This window comes from Schistocerca americana, chromosome 3 (genome assembly GCF_021461395.2).
Source record: "Schistocerca americana isolate TAMUIC-IGC-003095 chromosome 3, iqSchAmer2.1, whole genome shotgun sequence".
Lineage (NCBI taxonomy): Eukaryota > Metazoa > Arthropoda > Insecta > Orthoptera > Acrididae > Schistocerca > Schistocerca americana.
Window position 1 is genome coordinate 865,631,720 of NC_060121.1, and position 19,442 is coordinate 865,651,161.

General features: G+C 42.7%; 1 protein-coding gene across 1 annotated transcript in view; it reads right to left on the bottom strand.

Annotated features, from left to right (window-relative positions):
- The window catches only part of LOC124606443 (testis-specific serine/threonine-protein kinase 1-like), a 79,579-nt gene that overhangs the window by 28,988 nt on the left and 31,149 nt on the right, over positions 1–19,442 (bottom strand). The gene's annotated exons all lie outside the window — the stretch shown is intronic.

Here is a 19,442-nt window from a genome sequence, read left to right on the forward strand (position 1 = left end):
TGATGCTGTAAACAGAACCTGGATTCATCCGAAAAAATTACGTTTTGTCATTTGTGCACCCAGGTTCGTCGTCGAGTACACCATCGCAGGCGCTCCTGTCTGTGATGCAGCGTCAAGGGTAACCGCAGCCATGGTCTCCGAGCTGATAGTCCATGCTGCTGCAAACGTCGTCGAAGTGTTCATGCAGATGGTTGTTGTCTTGCAAACATCCCCATTCGTTAACTCAGGGATCGAGACGTGGCTGCACGATCCGTTACAGCCATGCGGATAAGATGCCTGTCATCTCGATTGCTAGTGATAGAGGCCGTTGGGATCCAGCACGGCGTTCCGTACTACCCTCCTGAACGCACCGATTCCATATTCTGCTAACAGTCACTGGATCTCGAGCAACGCGAGCAGCAATGTCGCGATACCATAAACCGCAATCGCGATAGGCTACAATCCGATCTTTATCAAAGTCGCAAACGTGATGGTACGCATTTCTCGACCTTACACGAGGCATCACAACAACGTTTCACCAGGCAAGGTCAACTGCTGTTTGTGTATGAGAAATCGGTTGGAAACTTTCCTCGTGTCAGTACGTTGTAGGTGTCGCCACCGGCGTCAACCTTGTGTGAATGCTCTGAAAAGCTAATCATTTGCATATCACAGCATCATCTTCTTCCTGTCTGTTAAATTTCGCGTCTGTAGCACGTCATCTTCGCGGTGTAGCAATTTTAATGGCCAGTAGTGTAAGTCGCGTAATTTCGAATAAAACAGTAGAGCTTTCGACAGCGTCTCCGCCATCTTCATCAGGACATCAAGTGGTGCGAGGGACTGACATCACGACTGAAACTGTCGCTTCCGTTTCCCTACAAGCACCAAGCGTCCGTCTTCACTTTCGCTGAGCATCCATTGCTCACCCCTTGCTCTACTAAGTGTTTACCACTGATCTCCGTTAAAACTGTCTCGGTTTGTTCCAGTCTCAGCTGCCTTCTTTAGAATGCACTCCCAGTGTAATGATGCATGACTCTCGTGTTTTCAAATTGTATTTTGTGTCCGTTTTCCTGGCTACATATTTACACCTCGAATCTGATGTTATAGTTACTGAAGGTGTAGGGAAGCAGCCTACTCACGCCGTATAAAATTCACATCAGTCGTTCCATTGTGTGCCAGCCTAGTCCGCTGTAACTAGCTCTGGCGTCATAAATGTTGCGCAATACTTTAAAAATCAAGTAAATAACTTGAAACGTTTCTAGCATGTCAGGAGTAATACTATATCAATATGTGTTGAATATCAGTTCAATAACTTTAATCATTTTCGAAATTTGGATGTTTTTCTGTAAAAATCATTGGCGCAACAGAAAAGAGCTAGAAACTTAAAAATTTATATTTAGATTCCTTTTTCATAATAATTTAGTAGAAACAGTCTTCTGGATCTCACAAATTAAAATTTTAGTTGAAATTCATGATTTTCTGGTTTTTGTCTTAGAAATTAAGGAAGCAAGATAGATTAAGTAGGCTAATAAATAAGGCTAGGATGTTTAAATTTAAGTAGAAGGGAGATCCGCTATAATCATAAAGATGTGAGAAGTTTCAATTGAATAACTATAAAATTATAGCGATAATGTATCTACAAAGGGCAAGTTCAGAGCTCGTCTACTGCGTGTAGTGTAATTAAATTAATTCTCTCGCCCAAAATATTTGACTTAGCCACGTCAGACTTTTATTATGATTACTTACCTGTGTGCTGAATGCACATTTAAATTGAGAGCTTTATCGGCCATCAGCAAAGGAAGCGATGATTTATTCAATAACTTAAGGTGGTGCATTACTAGCCCAGCGGCTAGTCGGGAGAGCGGAATTGACCAGGCGTTCCCTTAGCCGTCCGCACCGCGGCTTTATGTATAAGAATGCTGCGCGAGAAAAAAAGGCCCCAGTTCTCTCCAGACGCTGAATACCACACCACCTGCGCCGGGAGTCGCGTCGCGTCGGTATCATTGCTATAAACAGCCTCGGATGCCGTAATAAGTTACTCGGGATACGCGTAACCATGAAATCGTTTTCGAATGAAGTGTTAATTCTGGGATGACTTTAATGATCTATTTTCAGTTTGCGTATGTCGTATTTTCACGTGCTGTCGCGGGACAAACATTCTACCATTATTTAGCGTGGTGTTTGATGAACATTATCATCAAATTATGACGAGCATTCACTTAAACATTTAATTTGGGCAGTTATAGTTGCATCAGCGCATTAAACTCTGAACTGCTCTGGTAGTTGGATTGTGTGGATTCTTTTTGGTCTGTGACTTTCAGAATATAGTGAACATTTTAGACAGAATCGTTTTTGATTATGAATCCCAGACAATCTCCTAATTCCTCAGAGCTATAAGCTGTAGCTATAAGTGTATTTCTCAGATGAAGTGGGCACTAGGAATTCTAATTACAGGCTTCACCTTTTGCTAATCACTTTCTGGTTGCCAATATTGTAGTTAGAGAGCCAGTGTTGAGAACGGCAAACAACAGCATTAAATAAATAATAGGAACATTTATAATAACAATTATTCCACCCGCCGCCCCACATATGTTGCTAATCGGCCGGGAAATGCATCTTTTCTACATTACATTCTACATGTTTATATAAACAATTAATTCCACCCGCCGCCCCACATATGGTGCATCGGCTGGGAAGAACAAACAACATACATTTTTTATATAAACAATTAACTCCACCTGCCGCCCCACATATGGTGCATCGGCCGGAAAATGCATCTTTTCTACATTACATTCTACATTTTTATATAAACAATTAATTCCACCCGCCGCCCTACAAAGGGTTCAAGGAATAGTTGAGTCCCATTTCGAATAGATACTCGACTCATACAGTTGTAGCTGCAGGCGATTTCAATTTACGCTTAACATTTGGATAAAATACACGTTAAAAGTTGGTGGTAGGCATAAAAACATCGTCGGAAATATTACTGGATGTTTTCTCCGAAAATTATTTTGAGCAATAAGTTCATGCGCCTACTCGAACTGCGAATGATTATGAAAACATAGGTGATCTCTTGGAAACAAATAATCCCGAGCGAAAGGGCAGCATCATGTAAGACACAAGGATTTGTTACCACAAGGTCGTTGTAGCGAGTCTGAATACTGTAACATCCAAATCCATAAAAGATAAAAGCAAAATACAGGATGATTATAATTCAAGTCAAACTTTCAAAACGCTATAGAAATAACACCACTGGACAGAATGACGATAAAAAGCAACGCAATGTTGTGACTACGTAGGCTTTCCCGGCGTAATAAGTCTTGAAAGTCTCTTCGGGTTTGCTGCCGGATCCTAAAATCAACTTGACTCGATATTTCGGCGATCCAACTGTTCGCCATCTTCAGGAAATGCTGCTTCTGCTGAGAACTCAGCGGGACTCATCAGCAGAAGCAGCATTTCCTGAAGATGGCGAACAGTTGGATCGCCGAAATATCGAGTCAAGTTGATTTTTGGATCCGGCAGCAAACCCGAAGAGACTTTCAACGCAATGTTGTCGGAGAAGGGAGAAAACGTATGGCAGAAGAAAAAAACTGTGGGAAAATTGATTAATAGTGACGCTGTATGTGTGAGAATATGTAAATGAAAACACCTGTCATGCGCACGACCCATTGAAGTTGGTATAAAAAAGCCGGGTCACGGCTTTTCCTCCTCTTGCGTCTGCGACGTTCGCCATGACTGTCTCAATACCGGATCGTGCTCTGCTTTAAAATTGTAATACAAGAATGATGACTGTGCACACGTCGCTCTGCAGAAGTTCCGGACACTGAAGGGTTTGAAAAAAGGCGTTGGTCCAATGGCTTCCGTGGCTCTGCAGAAAATGATTCGGAAATACGAAAAATACGGGTTCGTTTGGTGTGCAACCTGGTAGAGAGAGGAAACGAACTGATTCGACGTCAGTGCAAGAAGTGGCCACAGCAATGGAGGAGGAGACGAGTGGTGGTGTGCAAACGTGTAGTGCACGGAGAATTGCCCGAACATTGGACATACCCGTGAGCACGGTGCGTAAAACCCTATGAAACATCTTTCTTTGCTATCCATTGAAAATTACCCATGTGCATGAGTTGCTTCCTGCTGACTTGCCAGCAAGGTACACCTTTGCTTTAGAATTTCTTGATTGCATGGAAGTGGACAGTGATTGGCCGTGGAAGATTTTGTGGACAGACGAAGCCCAATTTCATCTGACAGGATATGTCAATACGCGGAATTGTCGAATATGGGCAACGGAAAATCCACACGCAAATCAACCAGTACCACTTCATCCTGAAAAGGTCTCTGTGTGATGCAGATTTACGGCATCGTTTATCATAGCGCCATATTTTTTCGAAGAGACAGGTGCTTCCGGTCCTGTTACCTGTACCGTCACTGGTAAGCGCTGAGAGTGTCTTTTGCACAACCACGTCATTCCAGCTCTCTAACATCGTGGATGTGTGGATGGGATCATTTTTATGTAAGATGCGCACCTCTGCACATTGCAAATCCAGTTAAGGAGCTGCTGAAGCGTCGCTTCGTAAATACTAGAATTATCAGCCGCCATTTCCCTACAGCCTGGCCGTCCCGATCACCTGATCCTAATCCGTGTGACTTCTGGCTGTGGGGCTATCTGAAGGATGCTCTGTGCAGTGTTCCGACTGCAAAATTAGCTGTACTGAAGGCACGCATTGAGAAACACATTCTGAACGTGACCCCGGGAACACTTCGATCAGTTGTGAACATGCTCTTGCTCGATTTCAATTTGTTGCAGAAAACGGTGGACAGCATATTGAAAACGTTTTCCGCCAGTCACACGGAAATTAATAATCCGATTTGATTTTGATTGATGCTTTTTATGCGATTTTTGGCCTCAGGACAGTTAAAAACCGATGTGACTGATGCTTTTCATGTGGTTTTTCGCCTCAGGATAGTTAAAAACCGATTTAGTGACGCTTTTTACGCGGTATTTGGCCTCATGACAATTAAAAACTGATTTTCACCATCCGATGCGATATGACCTTGCCGTGGTGGATGGACTTACGTAACTAACAGCATCATACATGTACAGCCATACACACTGAGTAATACAGTTTATCTAACGTCAGACTTACGCCTTAGGCATTGTTGTATGATTCATTTGTCATTTGTAGACGACCACTATTATATTATGATGCTTACAGTGCCATCTATTGCTACATTTTGAAACTGTTTGTCTTCTGCCATACGTTTTACCCCTTCTCCGATAACATTCTGTTGCAACTTGACGTCATTCTGACCAGTGGTGTTATTTCTGCAGCGGTTTCAAAGTTTAACTTTATTTATAATCACCAAGTGTATCCATTTTCAAAAAACAGACAAAAATTCTCATGACACCCTCCTAAGAGAAGGTCTCCATTTCTTCCACACTAACTATGTAAGTGTACGTCAGATGTGGCTTAAATTCAAAGACATGAGGGAGGACGTCTTTATCAGTAGAAACAAAACTGGTGTTACACGGATCGGAGCGTGGAATGTCAGATCCCTTAATCGGGCAGACAGGTTAGAAAATTTGCAAAGGGAAATGGATAGGTTTAAGTTAGATACAATGGGAATTAGTTAAGTTCGGTGGCAGGACGAACAAGACTTCTGATCAGGTGAATCCAGGGTTACAAATACAACATACAAAGGGGTAATGCCGAAGTAGATTTAATAACGAATAAAAAAATAGGAGCGCTGATAAGCCATTACGAACAGCAATGTGAACGCATTATTATAGCCAGGATAGACACGAAGCCCACGCTTACCACAGTAGTACAAGTTTATATGACAACCAGCTCCGCAATCGAAGAAGAGATTAAAGAAATGTATGATGCGATAAAAGAAATTATTCAGATACTTACGGGAGACGAAAATTTAATGGTCAGGGTGGACTGGGATTCGATTATAGGAAAAGAAAGAGAAGTAGTAGGTGAATATGGACTAGGAGAAAGGAATGAAAGAGGAAGCCGCATGCTAGAATTTTGTGCAGAGCGTAACTTAATCATAGCTAATACTTGGTTTAAGAATCATGAAAGAAGGTTATATACATGGAAGAGGTCAGGAGACACTGGAAGATTTGAGATAGATTATATAATGGTAAGACAGAGATTTAGGAACCAGGTGTTAAATTGTAAGACATTTCCAGGAACAGATGTGGACTCTGATCACAATTTATTGGTTATGAACTGTAGATTAAAACTGAAGAAACTGCGAACTGTAGGAACATAAGGAAATGCGACCTGAATAAACTGAAAGAACCAGGGGTTCTAGAAAGTTTCAGAGAGAGCATTAGGGAACTATTGACAAATACAGGAGAAGGAAATACAGTAGAAGAAGAATGCGTAGCTTCGAGAGATGAGATAGTGAAGGCAGCAGAGGATCAAGTACGTAAAAAGACAAGGGCTAGTAGAAATCCTTGGGTAACAGAAGAGATATTGAATTTAGCTGATGAAAGGAGAAAATATAAAAATACAGTAAATGAAGCATGCGAAAAGGAATACAAACGTCTCACAAATGAGATCGGGATGTGGAAAATGGCTAGGCAAGAATGCCTAGAGGACAAATGTAAGGAGGTAGTGGCATATATCGCGAGGGGTAAGATAGATACTGTCTACAGGAAAATTAAAGAGACCTTTGGAGAAAAGATAAACAACTGTATGAATATCAAGAGCTCAGATGGAAAACCAGTCCTGAGCAAAGACGGGAAAGCAGAAATCTGGAAGGAGTATATACAGGGTCTATACAGGGACAATGTACTTGAGGGCAATATTATGGAAATGGAAGAGGACGTAGATGAAGATGAGACGGGAGATATGATACTGCATGAAGAATTTGACAGAGCTGAAAGACGTAAGTCAAAAAAAAACCCGGGAGAAGACAACATTCCGTTAGAACTACTGATAGTCTTGGGAGAGCCAGCCATGACAAAACTCTACCATCTGGTGAGCAAGATGTATGAGACGAACTACCGTCACACTTCAAGAAGAATATAATAATTCCAATCCCAAAGAGAGCAGGTGTTGTCAAGGGTGAAATTAACCGAACTATCAGTTTAATAAGTCATGGTTGCAAAATACTAACACGAATTCTTTATAGAAGAATGGAAAAACTGGTAGAAGCCGACCTGGGGAAGATCATTTTGGATTCCGTGGAAATGTTGGAACACGTGAGGCAATACTGAGCTTACGACTTACCTTCGAAGATAGATTAAGGAAAGGCAAACCTACGTTTCTATCATTTGTAGACTTAGAGATAGCTTTTGACAATGTTCACTGGAATACTCTCTTTCAAATTCTGAACGTGGCAGGGGTCAAATACAGGGAGCGAAAGGCTATTTACAATTTGTACGGAAACCAGATGGCAGTTATAAGAGTCGAGGGGCATGAAAGGGAAGAAGTGGTTGGGAAGGTAGTGAGACAGGGTTGTAGCCTATCCCCGATGTTATTCAATCTGTATATTGAGCAAGCAGTAAAGGAAGCAAATGAAAAATTTGGAGTAGGTATTAAAATCCACGGAGAAGAAGTAAAATCTTTGAGGTTCGCCGATGACATTGTGATTCTGTCAGAGACAGCCAAGGACCTGGATGAGCAGCTGAACGGAATGGACAGTGTCTTGAAAGAAGGACATAAGATGAACACCAACAAAAGCAAAACAAGGATATTGGAATGTAGTCGAATTAAATCGGGTGATGCTGAGGGTATTAGATTAGGAAATGAAACGCTTAAAGTATTAATTGAGTTTTGCTATTTGGGGAGCAAAATAACTGATGATGGTCGAAGTAGAGAGGATATAAAATGTAGACTGGCAATGCCAAGGAAAGCGTTTCTGAAGAAGAGAAATTTGTTAACATCGAGTATAGATTTAAATGTCAGGAAGCCATTTCTGGAAGTACTTGTGTGGAGTGTAGCTATGTATGGAAGTGAAACGTGGACGATAAATAGTTTAGATAAGAAGAGAATAGAAGCTTTCGAAATGTGGTGCTACAGAAGAATGGTGAAGTTCAGTTGAGTAGATCACGTAACTAACGAAGAGGTACAGAACAGAATTTAGGAGAAGAGGAAATTGTGGCACAACCCGACTAAGAGAAAGGATCGGTTGGTAGAACATGTTCTGAGGCATCAAGTGATCATCAATTTAGTATTGGAGGGCAGCGCAGAGAGTAAAAATCGTAGAGGGAGATGGTTCAAATGGCTCTGAGCACTATGGGACTTAACATCTATGGTCATCAGTCCCCTAGAACTTAGAACTACTTAAACCTAACTAACCTAAGGACATCACACAACACCCAGCCATCACGAGGCAGAGAAAGTCCCTGACCCCGCCGGGAATCGAACCCGGGAACCCGGGCGTGGGAAGCGAGAACGCTACCGCACGGCCACGAGATGCGGGCGTAGAGGAAGACCACGAGATGACTACACTAAGCAGATTCAGAAGCATGTAGGTCGAGTAGCTACTCTGAGATGAAGAAACTTGCACAGCATGGAGAGCTGCATCAAACCAGTGTCTGGACTGAAGACTACAACAACAACAAGAGGGGGTTACACAAAACAAACCGGAATGACTTTGCAGTGGGGAGAGCTTGTGTAGTACGCATTTTTGTCGGTATGCGTGTATAGCGCAACTCATTGCCTGTTCAGTGCTGCCTGTGTTGTCGTCCTGGCTAGTCCTGTTCAGCTGAAATGACTCTATTTGCTAGCGCTGTTTTGTTCTTGTTTCGGTTTTTGTGGTGGCAAGTTTGAGTGAACAACGTACAACTCTGAATTTTTTTTTTTACAGGGTAAAAATTCTGCTGAAACTGTTTTGTTGTTGTAAACAGCTTACCAAGAAGACGCTATGGGAAAAAGTCAAGTGTGCGACAGGTTTGCTCTACTTAAAAATGGCGACATGCCGACTGGTGACAGACTTCGTTCTGGACTTTCACCAACAACCCGAATCGGCGAAAATATTGATAAAATTCGAGAGCTTCTGCTCACATACCGTCGATGGACAATTGATCAACTGCCACAGATCAGTGGGTTACCTTGGAGCACGGTTCAGTGAATTTTGACGGAAGATATGGGAATGAAAAGGGTTGCTGTCAAGTTTGTTTCTCGGGTTCTCTCGGGTTCTGATTAACAGTCAAGAGGAACGTCAAGTTGAAGCATGTCGTGACTTCAAACAGCAGCTTGAAACGGATCCAGATTTTCTGTCAAAGGTCATTACTGGTGATGAGTCACGGTACTATGGTTACGACCCAGGAACAAACCAACAGTCAATACAATGGAAGACGTCATCGTCACCCCGCCCAAAAAACTGTCGTCAGACCAAATCAAACATCGACCAAATGTTGATTTGCTTTTTTGGTGCCAAGGTCGTAGTTCATTCAGAGTGAGACCGTCAATCAAACCTTTTATCTGGAAATTTTAAGAAGATTGCGCAACGGTATTCGTAAGGAAAGACCCGATTTACGGCAGGCAGGAGATTGGTTCTACCACCACGACAACGCACCAGAACACAAAGCCGTATCTGTTAGACAGTTTTTGGACAAAGATGTTATGGTTTCGCTGCCCCACACACCTTACTTGTCTGATATGCTGACATGGTTCCGTGTAACGTTTTCTTATTTACACGCATGAAAAAGGGCATGAAAGAACACCGATTTGACGACATTGAAGAAGTCAAGACAAAAACGAGGGAGGAGCTGTCAGCCATTTCTAATGATGACTGATGACTACAAAAAGTATTTCCAACAGTGGAAGCCCCGTTGGGACAAATGTATTAGTTGTAATGGAGAGTATTTCGAAATGGATAAGGTTGTTTTGTAATCAATTTGAAAGTATAAATCTTTTACAAAATAATTATGTCTTTTTTGGGGACTCGTAATATTGACGGCAAATGAGAGATTCGTACCAAGCAAATTAATAAGTGACGGAACGGATCCTCCATGGTACACAAAATAGATCAGGACACTGTGATAGAAGCATTGAAAAGCATGTCAGATTATGAAAAAAACATAAAACCTCCAAGGCTGGTGATGTTTCATAGAAAGTTGAAAGGGCAATCTTCAATGCTAGTTGCTTTTAATAGCTTGCTCAGTGAAACGCTATCTCGAAATCTGGCAGAATCTCCAAAGAGCACGTGAAGTACATAAACGGCAACACACAGTCAATAGCTTCACTGTATGATAGCAGTGGTAAAGTTAACGATGACAGTACTACTAAAATGGAGTTACTAAACACGGTTTCCGAAATTCCTTCACCAAAGGAGATGCAGTAAGTATTCCAGAAGTCAAATCAATAACGGACGCTAACTCAAGTACAAGTAACACACACTATGTGAACAAAAGTATCCGGACACCCCCAAAAACATACGTTTTTCATATTAGGTGCATTGTGCTGCCACTTACTACCAGTTACTCCATAACAGCGACCTCAGTAGTCATTAGACATCGTGAGAGAGCAGAATGGGACGCTCCGCGGAACTCACGGACTTCGAACGTGGTCAGGTGATTGGATATCACTTGTGTCATACGTCTGTACGCGAGATCTCCACACTCCTAAACATTCCTAGGTCCACTGTTTTCGATGTGATAGTGAAATGGAAACGTGAAGGGCTACGTATAGCACAAAAGCGTATAGAATGACCTCGTCTATTGACTGGCAGAGACCGCCGACAGTTGGAGAGGGTCGTAATGTGTAATGGGCAGACATCTATCCAGACATCACACAGCTATTCCAGACTGCATCAGGATCCACTGCAAGTACTATGACAGTTAGGCGGGAGGTGAGAAAACTTGGATTTTATGGTTGAGCGGCTGCTCATAAGCCACAGATCACGCCGGTAAATGCCAAACAACGCCTCGCTTGGTGTAAGAAGCGTAAACATTGGACGATTGAACAGTGCGAAAACGTTGTGTGGAGTAACGAATCACGGTACACAATGTGGTGATCCGAGGGCAGGGTGTGGGTACGGCGAATGCCCGGTGAACGTCATCTGCTAGTGTGTGTAGTGTCAACAGTAAAATTCGGAGACAGTGGTGTTATGGTGTGGTAGAGTTTTTCTTGGAGGAAGCTTGCACCTCTTGTTGCTTTGCGTGATACTATCACAGCACAGACCTACATTGATGTTTTAACCACCTTCTTGCTTCCCACTGTTGATGAGCAATTCGGGGATGGTGACTGCATCTTTCAACACGATCGAGCATCTGTTCATAATGAACGGCCTGTGGTGGAGTGGTTACACGACAGTAACATCCCTGTTATGGACTGGCCTGTACCGAGTCCTGACGTGAATCATATAGAGCACCTTTGGGATGTTTTGCAACGCCGACTTCGTGCCAGGCCTCACCCACTGACGTCGATACCTCTCCTCAGTGCAGCACTCCGTGAAAAACGGGCTGCCATTCCCCAAGAAACCTTCCAGCACCTGATTCAACGTATGCCTGCGAGAGTGGAAGTTGTCATCAAGGCTAAGGGTGGGCCAACACTATATTGAATTCCAGTATTACCGGTGGAGGGTGCCATGCACTTGTAAGTCATTTTCAGCGAGGTGCCCGGATACTTTTGATCACCTAGTGTAGAAGTAGATGCCCTAGGTCTAGCGAAGCAACATACGTTACCTAATAAAGGCTAGTCTTCCTGTCCAGAACGTATACCAAATGCGTTCCTTTCGGAGTATTCTGCTGTATTACCTTTATATTTAACAATGATCTGCAACAGCTCGCTCGGCGAATAATCTGTATCTAAGAACGGGAAAGTTGCACAGGCACACCAGTACACAAGAGACGAAGCAGAAGCTCCCTTGGGAGCAAACACGATTTTCTTGTTAAATCAGCCACAGTGACCTCAGAGAATCTTGGTCCTCACAGATCAGAGATAGAAAAGATTAATATGATATCAGTAAACTGCAGGAGCATCCAAGGAAAGGTCTCAGAATGAGTACCACTTATTGAAGTTATAATGCACAGATACTATTGGGAAAAGAAAGCTGGTTGAAGCCAGACGTCAATGACAACGAAATCCTAAGTTCAAACTGGAATGTTTATCGTAAGGATAAGTTAGTCGCCAGTGATTGCGGCATGTTTATTGCAGTAAAATATTCGATAAAATCTAGCGAGGTTATCACGGATACTGAATGTGAATTAATCTGGGGAGAACTGAGTAGCAAAGATCGGTCGAAAATGGGATCGGATGCTTTTATAGACCACCTGGGACAGGATCTGTAGTTGTAGAACACTTCAAGCAGAGCTTCCAGAATATCATCGGTATTTTTCCTGATCATGCCGTTGTAATGGGGGGTGACTTCAGCTTGCCAGGTATAGATTGGGAGTGTTATGCCATCAAAAGTGGTGCCACAGGCAGGGAATTATGTGGCATTCTGGATGTCTTGTCCGGAAATTACCTAGAGCAGATACAGAAAAAACTCGTGAGGGTAACGTCTTAGACCTCATGGCAACAAACGGACCTCAACTTATCGAATCAGTTACCGTAGAGGAAGGTATCAGTGCTGTGACAGCATCTATGACGACGGGTCCTCCAAGGAATGTTAAGAAAGATAGGAAAATATATTTGCTCAGCAAGCGTGACAGGATACAAATTTCAGAATATGTCAGCAGTCAGCATAAAATATGAAATGGCTCTGAGCACTATGGGACTTAACATCTGAGGTCATCAGTCCCCTAGAACTTAGAACTACTTAAGCCTAACTAACCTAAGGACATCACACACATCCATGCCCGAGGCAGGATTCGAACCTGCGACCGTAGCAGTCGCGCGGTCCCGGACTGCAGCGCCTAGAACCGCGTGGCCACCGTGGTCGGCAAGCATAAAATATTCGGTGCTGAGGACGAAGATGTGGAGAACAAATGGAAAAAATCAAATGCATCGTTCAATATGCCCTAGACAAGTATGTTCCGAGCAAGGTTTTAAGGGATGGGTAAGATCCACCATTATTTAATAGGCGTGTTATAAAAGCGTTACGTAAACAAAGAGCACTTAATCTCAGATTCAAGAGAAGTAAAAACCTAGCTGATAAACAAAAGCTGAACGAAGCGAAAATGAGCGTAAGGAGAGCAATGACAGACGGGTTCAATGATTTCGAAAGTAAGACGTTCTCAACCGACCTGAGTAAAAATCCTAAGAGATTTTGGTCGTATGTAAAATCAGTAAGTGGGTCAAAATCATCTATTCATTCTCTCAGCGACCACACCGGCACCGAAACGGGAGATAACAGAGGGAAGGCCGAAATACTGAATTCGTTCTTCCGAAGTTGTATCACCGCGTAAGATCGTAACACTGTCCCTCCTTTCAATCGTCGTGCGAACGTCGAAATGGCAGATATTGATATAACCGATCGCGGAATTGAAAAGCAGCTACAATCGCTTAGTAGTGGGAAGGCTTCAGGATTGGATGAGATACCTATAAGATTGTATAAATATTATGCGAAAGAACTTGCTCCACTTCTAGCAGTAATTTATCATAGATCGCTTGAGCAACGAAAGGAATCTAACGGCTGGAAAAAAGCGCAGGTCATTCCCGTTTTTAAGAATGGCCGTAAGACAGATCAACACAATTGTAGACTTATGTCGTTGACGTCAATCTGTTCTAGAATTATGGAACATGTTTTATGCTCAAGAATTATGACGTTCTTGGAAAACGAACAGCTCCTGTATAAAAAGTAAAATGAATTCCACAAACATAGATCCTGCGAAACCCAGCTCGCTCTGTTCCTCCATGACATCCACAGCGCAGTGGACAAGGGTGATGCTGTGTTCCTTGATTTTAGTAAGGCATTTGACGCCGTCCCGCATTGCCGTTTAATGAAAAAAAATACGAGCTTACGAAGTATCGGAGCAGACCTGCGATTTGATTCAAGAGTTACTTGCACATAGAATTCAACACGTCGCTCTTAACGGAACTAAATCGACAGATGTATACGTAATATCCGGAGTACCACAGGGAAGTGTGATATGACCGTTGCTGTTGAAGATATAGATAAATGATCTAGTAGAATGCGTCGGATGTTCTTTAAGGCTAATCGCAGATGATGCAGTTGTATATATCAAAGTAGAAACGCCAGAAGATAGTAAGAATTTGCAGAACGACCTACAGAGAATTGATGAATGGTGAAGACTCTGGCAGTTGACACTGAACGTAAATGAATGTAACATTTTGCGGTTACATAGGAAAAGAAATCCACTACCGTAAAGCTACACTACTGATGACAAACAGGTGGAGACAGCGTCTGCCATAAAATATCTAGGCGTGACTATCCAGAACGACTTAAGTGGAATGACCATATAAAACAGATAGCGGGAAAGCATACACAAGACTCAGATTCATCGAAAGAATCTTAAGAAAATGTAACTCAGCCACGAAGGAAGTGGCTTATAAGGTGCTTGTTCGCCCGATTCTTGAGTATTGTTCATCTATCTAGGATCCCTATCAGGTAGGACTGATAGAGGAGATTGACAAGATCCAATGAAGAACGGCGCGTTTCGTCACGGGATCGTTTAGTTGGCGAGAGAGCGTTACGGAGCTGCTAAACAAACTCCACTGGCAGACATTACAAGAGAGACGTTGTGCATCACGGGGAAATTTACTACTGAAATTTCGGGATAGCTCATTTCAGGAGGAGTCAGACAACATATTAATGTCTCCCACATACATCTCGCCTATTGACCACGAGGTGAAAATTCGAGAAATTAGAGGCAATACAGAGGGTTACCGACAACCATTCTTCCCACGTAATATTCTCGAGTGGAACAGGGTTGGAGGGATCAGATTGTGGTACCGAAAGTACCCTCCGCCACACACCATTAGGTGACTTGCGGGGTATGATGAAGATGTAGATGTAGAAGCTGATTAAGGGGGTTCGACGGGGTGATGGACGAAAATATTGCTCAAATTCAGGAATTTTTTTCTCTCCATACTGGAATGTAGTAGACAAATGGGGTTGGCTGAAATGAATAAAGCATACATTGAAGTGTTTATTGGTATTTTTTATTGAAAAATATTAATATCTTAACTGTGTAATTGTGATTTTCCCGAGGCAGCTCTGAAAGGAGGTTGTTGGACTTTTGTCGCTGTAACTTCTGTTATGGTTGTGTGAAACATGTAATTAACATATCATCCTGGTCCTTACAGATGTAATTTTAGTTCATCATAGAGATCTGCCAAAAAAATGCGAAATTATAGTTATTTGGAAAAAATGGCCATTTTTTGACCCCTCTTTTTCGGCCGAAAGAAATAGTAAATATCAACATTAAAATAATCGGCTACCAAGAACTGAAGAGAGTTCAATTTGCTTCAAGTGAGTCCAAAAGTCATTAAAATCGGATGAGAATTGTATCGTGAGGACGACAACCATGCCAAAAAACATGCTTCTGAGAAAAACCGTTTAAAGTTTGACAAGTATTTATCACACAAAAAAGGAACAAAGCTTGAAATTTACGGGATATCGTCGATGCCTCGTCAATAATAAGTATCGCTCCGGATAGCGGATCGCCGCTTTCTGCTATTTTGACCCGATAAGCCCTCATTTTCGTCCTCGATGCCCTTTTCATTGCTGAACGCATCGCCGCTGGCGTCTCTACCTTCACGGAATCGGAGCATTTCATCGCCGGTTTTGATTTGAAGGGCATTTGCCACGTGCACTATTGCAGTATGCCCTACATTGAATAGACTTACGGCCAAATTTCAAGCAACGTTGACAATTTCACCTCGGGTGGATGTTATTATTGGAGCGTATCTCCGAATGAGACTATTGAAACTTTCGTTCACGTTTTAATTAAAGCCTGCCAAACAACGCAAATCAGGTTTACTCAAATCGACATAAACAGTGGTGATTGCATAGATAACGTCTTGTGGCAATGGCGTTGCGTGTTGTGCATGCATCAAACGCTCACAGAATCGTTACTTTTTGGAGTTCGTGTATAATATTTTTGGAATAATTCTTCAATGTATATACATTCGAATTCTGTAATACAAAAATTAGAATTTTTTCGACCGTTACAATGTCATTTCCCTTAAGGACATTTTTCACTGACATTACTTTGCAGTAAGATTCTGGAACATATGCTGTGTTAGAACGCTATGAAATACCTCGAAGGAAACGATATATCAGCACAGATTCAGAAAACATCGTTCTTATGAAACAGTAACAGGCATTTACACGCACGAAATAATGGGCGCTTAAGATAGTGGTCTGATGATGATTCCGTATTTCTAGATTTCCATAAGGTTTTTGAAACCGTTATTCACAAGCAGCTTCAAACCAAATTGCGTGCCTACGGAAAATCGTCTCAGTTGTACGACAGGATTCGTGATTTCCTGTCAAAAAGGTCACTTTTAGCAGTAATGGATGAGAAGTCATCGATTGAAACTGAAGAGGACAAAGTTCAAAACCATCGTACAATATGCATTAGATGAGTATGTGCCAAGCAAGATCGTAAGAGATGGAAAAGAGCCACCGTGGTACAACAACCGAGTTAGAAAACTGCTGCGGAAGCAAAGGGAACTTCACAGCAAACATAAACCTAGCCAAAGCCTTGCAGACAAACAAAAATTACGCGAAGAGAAATGCAGCGTCAGGAGGGCTATGCGAGAGGCATTCAATGAATTCGAAAGTAAAGTTCTATGTACTGACTTGACAGAAAATCCTAAGAAATTTTGGTCTTATGTCAAAGCGGTAGGTGGATCAAAGCAAAATGTCCAGACACTCTGTGACCAAAATGGTACTGAAACAGAGGATAACAGAGTAAAGGCCGAAATACTAAGTGTCTTTTTCAAAAGGTGGTTCACAGAGGAAGTCTGCACTGTAGTTCCTTCTCTACATTGTCGCACAGATGACAAAATGGTAGATATCGAAATAGAGGACAGAGGGATAGAAAAACAATTAAAATCGCTCAAAAGAGGAAAGGCCGCTGGACCTGATGGGATACCAGTTCGATTTTACACAGAGTACGTGAAGGAACTTGCCCCCCTTCTTGCAGCGGTGTACCGTAGATCTCTAGAAGAGCGTAGCGTTCCAAAGGATTGGAAAAGGGCACAGGTCACCCCCGTTTTCAAGAAGGGACGTCGAACAGATGTGCAGAACTATAGACCCATATCTCTAACGTTGATCAGTTGTAGAATTTTGGAAAACATATTATGTTCGAGTATAATGACTTTTCTGGAGACTAGAAATCTACTCTGTAGGAATCAGCATGGGTTTCGAAAAAGGCGATCGCGTGAAACCCAGCTCGCGCTATTCGTCCATGAGACTCAGAGGGCCATAGATAGACACGGGTTCCCAGGTAGAAAGTGTGTTTCTTGATTTCCGCAAGGCGTTCGATACAGTTCCCCACAGTCGTTTAATGAACAAGGTAAGAGCATATGGACTATCAGACCAATTGTGTGATTGTATTGAATAGTTCCTAGATAACAGAACGCAGCATGTCATTCTGAATGGAGAGAAGTCTTCCGAAGTAAGAGCGATTTCAGGTGTGCCGCAGGGGAGTGTCGTAGGACCGTTGCTATTCACAATATACATAAATGACCTTGTGGATAACATCGGAAGTTCACTGAGGGTTTTTGCGGATGATGATGTAGTATATCTAGAGGTTGTAACAACGGAAAATTGTACTGAAATGCAGGAGGATCTGCAACGAATTGACGCATGGTGGAATGGCAATTGAATCTCAATGTAGACGCGTGTAATGTGCTGCGAACACATAGAAAGAAAGATCCTTTATCATTTAGCTACAATATAGCAGGTCGGCAACTGGAAGGAGTTAATTCCATAAATCATCTGGGAGTAGGCATTACGAGTGATTTGAAATGGAATGATCATATAAAGTTGATCGTCGGTAAAGCAGATGCCAGACTGAGATTGATTGGAAGAATCCTAAGGAAATGCAATCCGAAAACAAAGGATGTAGGTTCCAGTACACTTGTTCGCCCACTGCTTGAATATTGTTCACCAGTGTGGGATCCGTACCAGATATGGTTGATAGAAGAGATAGAGAAGATCCAACGGAGAGCAGCGCGCTTCGTTACAGAATCATTTAGTAATCGCGAAAGCGTTACGGAGATGATAGATAAACTCCAGTGGAAGACTCCTGCAGGAGAGACGCTCAGTAGCTCGGTATGGGCTTTTGTTGAAGTTTCGAGAACATACCTTCACCGAGGAGTCAAGCAGTATATTGCTCCCTCCTACGTATATCTCTCGAAGAGACCATGAGGATAAAGTCACAGAGATTAGAGCCCACACAGAAGCATACCGACAATCTTTCTTTCCACGAACAATACGAGACTGGAATAGAAGGGAGAACCCATAGAGGTACTCATAGTACCCTCTGCCACACACCGTGAGATGGCTTGCGGAGTATGGATGTAGATGTAGATGTAGATGTAGAAGTGATATTTGACGGCTCCAAGGAATTGTTATATGTCTTCTGTTGTTCTTAAAAGATTTAGAAGACACAGTGGTAGAGTATTGCTGCGCGGAGTGGTGTCCTTACAAGGACAGGATTGATGGAGAACATCCAAAAAGTTCAAGCTTCCAACGCTCTCCTCCGAATCTGGAAATATTTTTTTGACGCCCACTTACATAGGGAGAAGAGATCATCATAACAAAATACGAGAAATTAGGGTTCGCATAGACAGATTTAAGTGTTAATTTGTCCCATGCATTGTTAGAGAAACGGACAGTCGAGAAATAATGTGAAAGTGATTCTGTGAAGACTCTGATAATCACTTGGGCGTGAATTGCAGAGCAGTGATGACTTATACCCACCAGTCGTACAACCTAGTGCGCTGTGTGTCATACGCCATCATAGACGTTAAATTCTCGAGCCAAAGGAATCTGCGTCCTAGAGAAAACGGAGCAACCGAACATGGAATCTAACGTTGATGCGTCTTCAAGAGGTATGTCTAAAACGCTTGAGCCGTGGCGGCTTTAATTTTGTCGGGCATGGCATTCCGCTGGCACCACTAACTACTTGGGATGCCAACATCGACCCTGACCATATGTCGGGAACTAGGGTCTCCGGTCGAGACGTGTGTTGTTGGTATTTGGCGGGTTCTACTGTAGTTAGCTGTAGGGCACGTGGCTCGCAAGTTGTTGGTTTTGAAGGGACTGCTGCTGTCCGGTACGGGCTTCGAGAAGCCGCGACTCGGTCGGAGGCAAGCCTTGTCGGCTGGATTAAGGACTGGTAGCGGCAAATCACGGGAAGAGCAGTGAACGCCGCGAGCAACCTGGTCGCAACGTTCCCGGCCTACTCGGCAAGCTTAAATTTTACGGCACTTCGAAGGCCGTCTGTGTGGATTGGAGGTAATAACAGCCCGGCTTGGAATCCTGGAAGTCGCGGCTCCTTCGCGCCTCAGTGGAGTTAAGAGTTCCTTTTTTTAAATTTGGTACTTGCTATCGTAAAGCCACGTCTGTGTTATATGGCATTGGAC